Here is an 11628-nt window from a genome sequence, read left to right on the forward strand (position 1 = left end):
TTGAACTGCTGCTGGAAAGGGGGGCTAATGGGGTTTGGGGGGGGTCATTGCCGGCAGCTCTGCATTGTTTTGAAGTGGGTCGTGTACATCATGTCATCGGCCACCGCTGCACTTTGTTTTGATCACAAACCATTCATTGAAATGCGTGAGAATTCCAATACTTTTTACAGAAATTTTGAAACTAAATTTGCATAATTACATTAATAATGTTGGCAGGTTTTATATTGAACACACTAATGGATCATGTGACAGAGATAGGAAAAAAAATTACAGTAGCGTATTTACAAATATATACAAATTAAAAATTTAATTAAATTAAAAATATATAATAATATTATATAATAATAATGATAATAATAATAAATAATATAAAAATAAATAAATAAAAAAAGATAAATGGATTGCTTTTTATATAGCGCTTTATCTACACCATATGATGCCCAAAACCGAACAAAGCCTCACATTCACGCACACATTCATACACCGGTGATCGGGTGCTGCCATGCAAATCGAAGTTCAGTGTTTTGCTCAAGGACACTTCGACGTAGTCACAAGGGCTAAGGGTCGAACCCGCAACCTCACAGTTGGAAGACGACCACTCTACCGCTGAGCAATGCCGCTTCCCTGATTCTGTGAATTAAAATACGAAAATATGAGCGGCTGAAATGCAAATAAAATGTATGGAAGTCCTGGTATTATTGCAGTGATTTAAATTTCCTTTAAATTTTCTTTATAAAAATGATGCTGACACTAGGGACTCCCTACACTATTTATTTAAAAATAAATAAATAAAATTAACTAATTTGGTCCCAAAAACGTATAAATACGTTCTATTTTAAATGTTTTAAGTTAATCACTCCAAAATTTATGATTTTAAGTTTATTTTTTTTGTTGAAATGGGATACAAATCACAAGATATGTTAATATTCCATGCTTTTCATTAGACAACAACGATATCTTAAAGTGAACACATACCACTGCCCAAGAAAAAGCAGAACTCTCGTTGTCTGCATAAATTGGTCATAAAAATGTAATGTGATCTTCAAGTTACAGCAATAGAGAAACGTATTGGTTTTAAATAAATCCCACACAAATAATTATGGTTTCATTTTATTTTAGTAGGTTGAAAAAACAAAAGTTTGTGGACCCAGGACTAATGACTTCTGCAAGAGCTAATTGGCGGCAGGAGTCAGCCAAGCTAGAGTCAAATCAATGTGACAAGATGGTGGAGGTGTTGGTTAAAGCTGTCCCACCCAATAAAAGCAAACCTCAGTTTGCGACGCTCAATAAGCATTGTCTGCAAAACAGCTCTCAGAAGTGTCTCTGTCAATGGATAAAGTTCAACAGTTTTGCTACTTTGGTTAGGAGTGGCTGTCGTGGAAAGACGAGTGACCGCGCGGAAGACAAGGAAATCACAGTGCATGAGACGAAGATTCTAAATGATCATTTCTCTAAAAATTCAACCAACAGCAACTTAACAGTATAAAATGAATGCATGACTAAAGTGAAATCTATGTGCTTAAAAAAAAGATTGCAAGATTATACTCAATGAGATCTTATCTATCACGTTATTGTCAAATTTAGTTAATACTTGACGAACTATTGATGGGCTAAAGTCTCAAGCTCATTTAGCTAGCTTAGCTTCACCGTTAGCACAGCTAGCTTACCTGCGTCGGACAGATGATTTCTTATCTTGGAGTTTTAAACAGTTAATGTTGCTCTTTTCTTTTTCTTTGTTTCATCAAAAATATAAGAAACACATCAAATTCATCTTTGTCAAAGGCAGACTAATACCCCCCACCCCCCCTCACAGATTTCCAAAGTAAACACAATGCTTTGTCAAGTCATGGGAGAAAGTCAAACAAAGTCAAGTCGATTTTTTTCACACATTTTTTTGCCAAGCAAGTCATCAAATTTGCGACTTACAGACTCGAGTCCTCCAACTCAGCATGGCGGAGGGGGCATCATTGGTTTGTGATCGCTTTGTTACTTCAGGGCCTGGACTGGATCAACGACTGAAAATGTCTCAGTTGTACATAACATCTGATTGCCAATTGAAGATTGGCAGAAGATACAGTAAGTGATGCAGCAGGCCGGTAACCAAAAGACAGAAATAAATCAACAACGGAATGACTTCAGCAGAAGAAGGTACACCTTAAAGTGGCCAACAGAAAATCTTGATCTTAATTTACATGCCGCAGGACCTCAAGAGAGCAATTTACACCAGACGTCCCAGGAATATTGCTGAACTGAGAACGTTTTGTCAAATGTAATGGTTCGACATTCTTTCTGATGGTTGTGCAGGTTGGATTTGCAACGACGAGGCTCAAATCCAAAGATACATAAGACTTTTTCCACGCAGCATCGTGAATGTTTTGAACATTGAGTGTCTAATAAAAACATAAAAAACATAATTGTTTTTGTGGTATGATGCCAAGCAAACAGTATTTTTTTTCTTGTGGCAACTTATTATAAATTAGATGACATTTTATCAAGTTATTCCAAAGGAGGTCACATACTTTTTGATGGTGCACGTTTTTGTACATGTTCAAAAGATATTTTTGTCAAAAGCAAAAAAAAAATATGTTGAGTTATGCGTAAAAATATAAACGTAAATTTGAAGCATGAAAATCATGTGTCTCCAAAATTCCAAAAGCAACATAAGATTGTGCTTTGGGTAAAAATACAAACTCACACAATTTAAAACATTAAAAAGCATGCATCTCAAAATGTTTAATTTTACTTGAATTTATTCAGATAAGATAAGCTTTATTGTCGTTGTAAAATACAATGACATTTTGTTTGGTTGCATCTCTCAATAGCAGCAGCGAGTCACAATAAAATACATAATCAAACTGAAAAATAATAGTAATAAAATAAGTAAATAAATAAATAATTTGTGATTCAGTGTGCATACTGTACGTGTAATATGAGTTCAGGGTAGTTGACTGTGTGTATATTTGGTGGGCTAAACTGAGTGCGCACTAAAACACATTTTATTTTTATTTTTTTATTGATTTATTTTTTTATTGTTTTTTTTTTTTTTTAATGAGAACTCAGTATTATTCATTCGGCAGACTTCCCGGGTCAACGTCATCATCGTCACTCTCTCTCCCCTTTTTTCTTTTTTTTTTAATGGTTTTATTCAGTAGAATTGTTTGTCCTTTTTTTTTTTTGTTTGAGTACTTTTGTGGAGGCTTTGAAACAAACCAACAAAACATAATTTTGCTTTACAATAAGTGTACATTTTGCCCTGTCACGAGAGAGATGCCATTTATTTCACTGACATGTTTTTGTCACAAAAATGAGTTGAGTTTCGCTAATACCAAGCTAGGTTTGTTAGTTTTTACACCTAGAGCACATATAGGGAGTCTCTAGGGTGGGGGCTAGAGGAGGAGGAGGGGTGGGGGGGTAGCATCTAATGGCCACTGGGCGTCCCTTTGATGCCTTGCATATTAGTGTCAAAAAGAGAGAAAAAGGAGGGAGAAGAAGAAGAAGAATTTCATTTTGAAGTGGCTAAAGGCCAAAGGGGGAGAAAAAAAGTGGGAGGAGGAACATACATGGCGATGTGTCCGGGAACAAGCTCGGCGTTGGGGGCCGGTTGGGTGGTTGACAGTGCAATTACAACATTTCAACTGCTCGCCCCCCCCCAAGCCCTCCAACCCCTGAAGTGGCGATAACATCAGCTAGTTATGGTAATTGTCTGCCTGTTCATTATCCTGCTACTCCACACAAAGACGACATGCATGTTGGTTTCAAGGCCCGAAGAGGGATGTTTATGTAAGATCATTGAGTTTACCAAACGCAGGTATGTTTCAAATGTGTTTTGGGCTTTCCGTCTGTTTTTCGTTCCTAAAAACTATGAAGTGTCACGGTATGCCGAAAAAAAAACTCATGGTTCGGTAATTAGCTTAGTTATAGCAGCGGAGACACACTTTGATCTGCGGAAGCCGAAAAAAAAACATAATCCTGACAAGTAAATACAAATTCATCAATAAAGTCAAAGGGCTCCGTGATTAAAAAACAGTCCGAGGTCCGAAAAGCAAATGTAGAGTCGAGAGGTGATCGATGATCAAATTAATCGAAAACTTTCTGCTCAATGAACCATTTAGCAACATTAGCTTGTCCAAATCCTCTGAATTTCAATCTTTCACCGGGAAATAGTTCCAAATTTCTCAACGGAGTCCAACCCAAGACACGATTAGGACCGCCCCCTCATTTGAATAACATTTCGTCCTGGCAGTATGGACCAAAACTGCCAAAATTTAAAAGAAATAAATAAACAAATAAATACATGAATAATTGACAAAAAGTGAAAATATAAACAAATAAAATTAAATACAAATGTATGTGTATATATATATATATATATATATATATATATATATATATATATATATATATATATATATATATATATATATATATATATTGTTGTTTTTATTTCCATTTATATTTATTTTTGGGGATTTAATTTTTGAATTATATTTTTTATATGTGTTTTTATTTTCACTTTTAGTCATTTATTTATTTATTTATTTAGTCATTTATTTATTTAGAATTTGGGCAGTTTGGTTCTTCCATACTAATGGTGCCCAAACGTGTTTTCAAACACTTTTAGCGTTGCTCTTAAAAGCACCCATGGACGTACAGTACATCACATTTAGCAACATGACGGTTCGAGTCCCAAAGTGTCATCGGCCACGTGATTGCCAAGAATTCAGCAACTCGAAAGACGAGCGCGAGAGTGTGTGAAGAGAATTAAGAGTGTGTGGGGTCAATTGCAGTAGGAGTCCTTAAAAACAGATCGAGGGCTTTGTCATTCCTTTGTGACGTGCCCCTCGGTCTCCTGTAAGTGCTCGTTTGCACGCCATAACGGGTGAGTCATTATGCAGCGGGGGGAGGGGGGGGGTCTATTGACACTGCTCACCTAATTGACCGGGTGAAGTCTTCAAAAAGCTTTTTTACTTGAACGTCCCACCGTAAAAAGCAGAGTGTTTATTTGATAGTAAACCTCCCGACAGGAACAAAGAGAAAGGATCCGGACTGGCCTGGTTTGAGCCGGGGGGGCACGAGTCATGAGTCACGTGATTGTCCTCTTGATATGGTGACACAACACCATTAAGTGGTTTCAGTCAAGTGTTTTGTCTGATGACAAATGTGGAACTAAATCCTTTTGGATAAAACATCATGGCATAAAATGATGTTTTTCAGAGGATTGTAAAGTGTAAACGTGACCATTCATAACTGAAAAACGTACAGTGGTGTTTTGAGGTACGAGTTAAAGCAATTGAATGAGCGTAAGTTATTTGCAGATTTTCCATTTTTAAAAACTTGTCATTTTTATTCTATAGCTTTCGAATCAGCATTTGTCATTAACTCATTCACTGCCATAAATTCATTTAAAAAAAAAAAAAGATTATTATAAATTAGGGGCAAGAGGCGATTACAATTTTTTATTGTAATTAATCGCATGACTTCACGAGTTAACTCGCGATTAATCACAAATTTCATATCTTTTCTAAATGTACAATACAAAAAATCTAGGTTTTCATGCTCATACTTGTTAACAAAAGTGGGAAAAAATGTTAAACTAATAGAAATAGTTGAAATGAATTTTTGACGTTTATAGCCGTCAATGGCAGTGAATGAGTTAATTTACTGTGTTAAAATGATGCTTGACTCATTGAGCCATTTTCAGCAGTAAAAATTTAAATTTTTTGTATACAATTAATACCTTTAAAAACAAATGTTTCCACTTGCTGTTAACTGAAGATGACATCACCTGTGCTGAGGAAGTGGGTAACGACCAATCAGGGCTCAGTTTGCTGACCAAACCCAGAAAACAGGTGCGCCCTGATTGGTTGTGTTAGTATAATTTGACCTTGAACTAAGCTGGAAGATATTGTTTGGTCTAAAAAATTCCTTCTCAGTGTTCTGTGCGAAAACACATTTAGTCCTTGAGAACAAAATTTGCTTCGAACACACACACCCCTGACTCTGTTTTCGCCATCGCTCACGGAAAAGTACCCAGAGAGTACGTTTTGTCTACAAATGAAAGAGAGGCGGTCTGTTTAACTATAAGAAGCCATTTTACACGCGGAAGAGACACATTCGGACTCTGAAATTCCACCTGTTACGTGATGTTTGGAGTCTGTCACGATGTCCAGAGATCTCTGTTTTTTTTAATTAAATCATCTTTGCAAAGGTGTTTTTTCTTACATTAAATCTGTCTTCATATTTTTGGAACACGCAAAGAGGACAAATATATTTATTCCTCTTCAGTTGTTACCCACTTCCTCAGCACAGGTGATGTCATCCTCAGTTGACAGCAAGTGGACACATTTGTTTTTAAAGGTATTAATTGTATACAAAAAATCCAACTTTTTACTGCTGAAAATGGCTCAGTGAGTCAAGTATCCCTTTAATTGTCTTTGTTTGTTTTTCACTTCATGAAAAACATTTTGTATCCAGCTATGGTTGTTTTTAAATGGCTCTATAACTAATGTTGAGTTGAATAAATTTACTAGATATTGCCTTTTTCTTTGTGTACTCTCAAAATCTACTACTATGTCATGCACACATTCGCTATAGCTAACAGCTAATCGGTGATTAATCATACGGCCAATTTGAATCATATCTAAAAAAAAACAAAATGACACTATTCACAATTATAAATGTTTCTCCTCTGCACCACAGTATCACAATAATCATAATCCTCTCCTGGGTGGCCAGTGGGGTGGCCACCATTAACTCCGCCCCTGGACACAAGTAACCACACAATACCGCCATCAACTGTGACATTTGATTCGCGTTACGGAAAAAAAATCTTTCCAAGCATACAGAATGCAAAACAAGACAACAAACGGCTGCTCTTCAACTCGCTCGGGCTTCTCACACGCACACACACAAAAACTACACTAATCCGTGTATCGTTTTCACAAAACGCAGGCCTGAAATTTTAGAGCCATCTCGTTGTCCGTCTGTAGGGGTTATCTGGGTGGCACCTTCGATTGTGACAACACCCCCTACACTCATCTACCCCCCCAGCCAGTCATCACACAGACACACACCGGCACGTCAGCCACGGGGATGTTGGAGGTGGGGGGTGGGGGTGTTCTCATCGACGTAAACGTTTGACCTCGCCGAGGCGGTAATCTCACGCAATGTCACAGTTACTGTTTATAGTTTGTTTTTTTATTTATTGCCTATAGTGGATATAAAAACACATATACACACCCCTTTTCCAAATACCAGGTTTTTGTGAAAAACAGTAAAAAAAAATTTTTTTTAAAAAAAGACCAAGATAAATTAATTCTAAACTTTTTCCACCATTAATGATTAATGTGGCATGTAAAAAATATATAATAATTTCTGGACCAATTAAATAAAATTGGATCATTTCCCTTACATGTTGGAAATCGTTGATGTACAGTAGAAGGTATATAAATTTGGTAATGTCAGTGAAATGGAATATTGTATCCTGGAACAGATGGTGGTCAAGTTACAAGGTTACACTGTACAAAAGCAAGTGTAAATTGTAATGGGGCCTGTCAAAAAGTGTGAGAAAACACACACAAGCCTGGGGGGGGGGGGGGGGTGATTGGGTGCGCTCTCAATGAAAGCTTAATAACCGTAATTGCTGCCTGAGTGATTCGCAAGAGTATTAGATATTTCCATCTTGACAACTGTTCCCAAATAAAGTGCCAAAAAAGGGAGCGTTGGCAGGGAGGGGGGGGTGCTTGATTATGTGACCCCCTCCCCGGCCCCTCCCTGTCTCCCACGACAATCCTCCAATGAGGAAGGATCCGTAGTGGAAATTTCCACTGCGGCGGCAGTTGAAAATTTGGTGTCAAGTGTTTCTGTCGCTGCGCCGACGGAATTCGCTTCTATTGTGCGGGCGGGCGCGAGGTGCAATTTTGGGCAGGGCAGGGTGTCCCCGCGGTGGGTCTTTCTTTTCTTCCTTCCTCGGACGCCGAGTGGTTTCATTAGATACGGCTTATGAAAAGATGGCGGGCGCTGCGCTGCTCTAAGAGCGTTGGCCTCGCCCACTCGACAGGTGTGGACCTGTGACGGACCCCCGGCACTTACTGGAGCACACTCAACACTCTTTACCCTCATCTTTGATTTATGCAAGGTTGCCTAAATACCATTTAATATTAAATTGACATGCTTGACTGTCATACGAGTGTAAAAATAAGTTGACCATGATTTATAGTTTTCGCTATTGAAATAATGGAACTGGAACTAAAAAATAGATAAATAAAATAAAATAAAATTAAATAAAATAAAATAAAATAAAATAAAACTAATAATCAACACAAAATCATGGAACTAGAAATAATGAGTTTCGGATTTGCAAAAACGTTTTTGCATACTTACTGAAGAAGAAACGAAGACTGTGACTGTCATACAGTATAAGCGCAACAAAGGTACTGTAATGGTAGACTTACATGCAGTTGGCTTTTGTGCAAACGGTGCAGGCTCAATTCACGGCCAGTGGCCCAATAATCAGCCTTTGTAGCTCCAGGCCTAAAAAAAACAAAAAAACATGGGTGAGTTGGATCGGTAAACTTGTGACTCGCTGTGATGACCCCGAAATGAGACAAGCTGTAAGTCGCAATAATTGTCAAACAAAATGGAATTTGTGATACAGTGCGATACATTCAACAAATGATTGACACAGGCCGACAGCTATTCATATAACAAAAGAGGTGAGGCGGTGTTTGGAGCGCAGCCGTGTTTATTTGCAAACAAACTCCCTCTGTGTTTCCGAGCCCGACTCTTTTGTGTGCCGATCTCAGGTGGGTTGCGCCCTTGGCTGAAAGCGACAGCGTGAAACCGGAGACGTAAGGCGACGCAGAGGCAATTAGGCCCACAAAAAAAACGTATTTTTTTCTTCTTTTTTTTAAACTTACATTCACCTCTATTGTGTGTAGTTAAATTCTATTTAAGGGAAAAAGCTTTTGTTTGAGTCTTCCTGGCTAGCGTTATTTGTCTACAAGCATGTGGATGGAAGGGGGGGGGGGGTGGCTGCTCCCTGAATACAACATGTCTACCGGATCTGGCCAGGATGAAATGTCATATCTTGAAGTGATCCTTATCTCTTAATCGCTTCCTTTGTCTCCCGTGATTCCCCCAGACCCTCCCGGACGGACTTCCCTCCTGGACGATCTGCTTTGATGTGTCAGCCGCTTGTTAGGGAGCGGGGCCTGCTCCGCTGGGGGTGGGAACTCTGTGTGTGTGTTTTCAAGGCTGGTTCTTCTCGGAAATAATTTGAGGCCTGAAGGTTATTCTGATGCAACAAAGGCCACTGGAAAGGCTACTTGTATGACATTTGCATTTCTGGTAGCAAACAAAAATTCACAGGCAGTAGCGGTTTTTGGTATGTGCGATATGTGCGGCCACACAGGGTGACATTCTCAGGGGCGGCCACGGACCAATCCCTCCCCCCAAAAATTGGTGCGTGAATTGGTTTTGTATTGGCGTAATTTGTAGATCATTGGAATTTGTATGGGGAATGTATGCCCTCTTGTGGAGACAAAAGGGTTTTCCAGGATTTGCCAAATGGACATTGAAGCGGTGGCGAGCAAGAGGGCAGCTGACGGGATGGGGAACCTGGGCCTTATCCAGCCTCCCTCCATCTGTAGACAAAAAAATTCAACGAGCAGCAAAATGTTTTGTTGTCGTTTTTTTTGCCACGCACATGTTAACCTAAAAAAAACAAATCTTTCTTGCACAAATGGATGATCGTTTCTGTAGGGGCATCCATTTGGGGCTATGTTTTATTATTTGCATTGTGTTACTTTGCTGTACTAAAAATGTACTGAACCTTAAAAACAAGATATGCACCCAACTGGGATTTTTGGTGTGCCTTTCCAAACCTACGACATCCAGAAATGTATTTGACCTGTTTAGTTCCCCAAACAGAATAATTATTTAAAGTTTCCTCCAGTGCGCTCATTCATTGAAATCTTCCGCGCATTTCAGTGCAGAAATAATATACAAATAATAAAATAATTCTCTTTGCATCTCCCAAACGCATCATCCAAATGAAAGAGGAGCTTTTGTATGCTATCATCACATCAGTTTGTCTGCTTGCCTCATTGCGTCCATGCAACATCCGGAGGCTTTAGTCCCAAGCCAGTGGGGGTAACCAGGTGGTGATGGGGGCACATTGTCTGCCCCCTCTGGTGGCCGGATGCAACAGCACAGCTTTTGTGCATGTGGATCTGGGTTGAGAGGGACAATCAAAGCATGTGTTTTAGGTGAGTGAGATATGAGTGACGTACAAAAGCAGCATCGGAGGCAATGACCGCCACTTACGGGTGTTTGGAGCGAAGCAGTGAAGTCCTGTTATAACCACCTGGTAATGGAGAAAGGAAGGAAATCCACAATAATCAGGCATGATTATATGATTAATCAGGCATCAAATTAACAATAATAGTCAAATGTCATCTGTTTTCTGTATAATAAGACAAGAATGAAATAAATAACGGACAGGGAACAGGAGGGTTCTTGCAAAGCACTACAGTCCCCTAGTGACCTTTTATTGGCATTGTTGAACAGCTTCTCTGGTCATGTCACGTTGAGCAATATGCTAACATCCAAGATAATAACATAATACATTACAAGGTTCTATGACTGTCATCACACTTCGTCTTTTGCCATCACCGGTGGCTTTCTGTGGTGGCATCATACACACACACAAAACCCAAATAGAAACTACACACTTGTTGACTCATTCCTTTAGAACAGGGCTGGGCCAACATTTGACTGATAAAAAAGAAAACATGATAGAAAATATATTTAACCATTCAAATGAATTCAAAATGCAAAAAAAAAACAACATTTCAATTAAACATTTTTTGAGTGGAACAATTACTGCAATCTCATTAGATTTGTTGGAGTAAGTAAGTAAGTAAGACATATTTTAGTATTTACCACTACTAACTGTCATACAAGCATACATTTGCCATTGTAACGTATTTTCTGTTCATTATTAAACATCACACGTGGAAAACGAAACGTTAAAACCCACCTTTTGATCACGTGACAAGCGCAAGTAGCCAATCTAGCTCGCTTAGCTAGCGCTAACACTAGCATAGCAACTACTTCGTCATTCAGGGCTACTTCTAGTCAAACAGTGTACACATGTGGACTTAACTGTACGACACCACTCACAAAAACAGAAAATTGAAGTCAATTTAGTCCACACAAAAAAAAAACGTGTCTGTACGAGTGCCAGAACTCTCAGCTAACCTGACCGGAAAAGGAACAAATGAAAGAGGAAGTTACCAAAATAAAACCGACAACCTCACACAGAGAGCTGCGACTCCGTCAGCATTGACAAAATACTCATCACCCCATGTGCTAAAAAAACAAACAAAAAATAATTAATTAATTAATTAAATAATTGTTGATGTTGTAATAAGCCCTGCTGCAAATTGACTCTAACCCTAAAAATGTTGATATCATAATTGACTCTTCCACAGACCACAGTTTACAATCTGTTTACTGTAACATAATTTCAAATTAATTTTACAACATTACCCATAAAGTTAAACAATTTGAAGATTATTTAATTTTGAAAAAACGTTTCTGTCAGTCCAAATGTCTCATAATTTC

General features: G+C 38.4%; 1 long non-coding RNA gene across 1 annotated transcript in view; it reads right to left on the bottom strand.

Moving 5' to 3' along the window:
- Nucleotides 1–11251, bottom strand: part of LOC144045545 (uncharacterized) — a 17799-nt gene extending 6548 nt beyond the window's left edge. The window contains exons 1-4 of the long non-coding RNA XR_013291885.1: nucleotides 11042–11251; nucleotides 10327–10366; nucleotides 10103–10232; nucleotides 8454–8532 (exon numbers count right to left, since the gene is read on the bottom strand). This is a non-coding gene — a long non-coding RNA (uncharacterized LOC144045545). The remainder of the gene's footprint in view (nucleotides 1–8453; nucleotides 8533–10102; nucleotides 10233–10326; nucleotides 10367–11041) is intronic.
- Nucleotides 11252–11628: the final 377 nt, after the last annotated feature.

Source organism: Vanacampus margaritifer, chromosome 1 (genome assembly GCF_051991255.1).
Source record: "Vanacampus margaritifer isolate UIUO_Vmar chromosome 1, RoL_Vmar_1.0, whole genome shotgun sequence".
In the NCBI taxonomy this organism is placed as follows: domain Eukaryota; kingdom Metazoa; phylum Chordata; class Actinopteri; order Syngnathiformes; family Syngnathidae; genus Vanacampus; species Vanacampus margaritifer.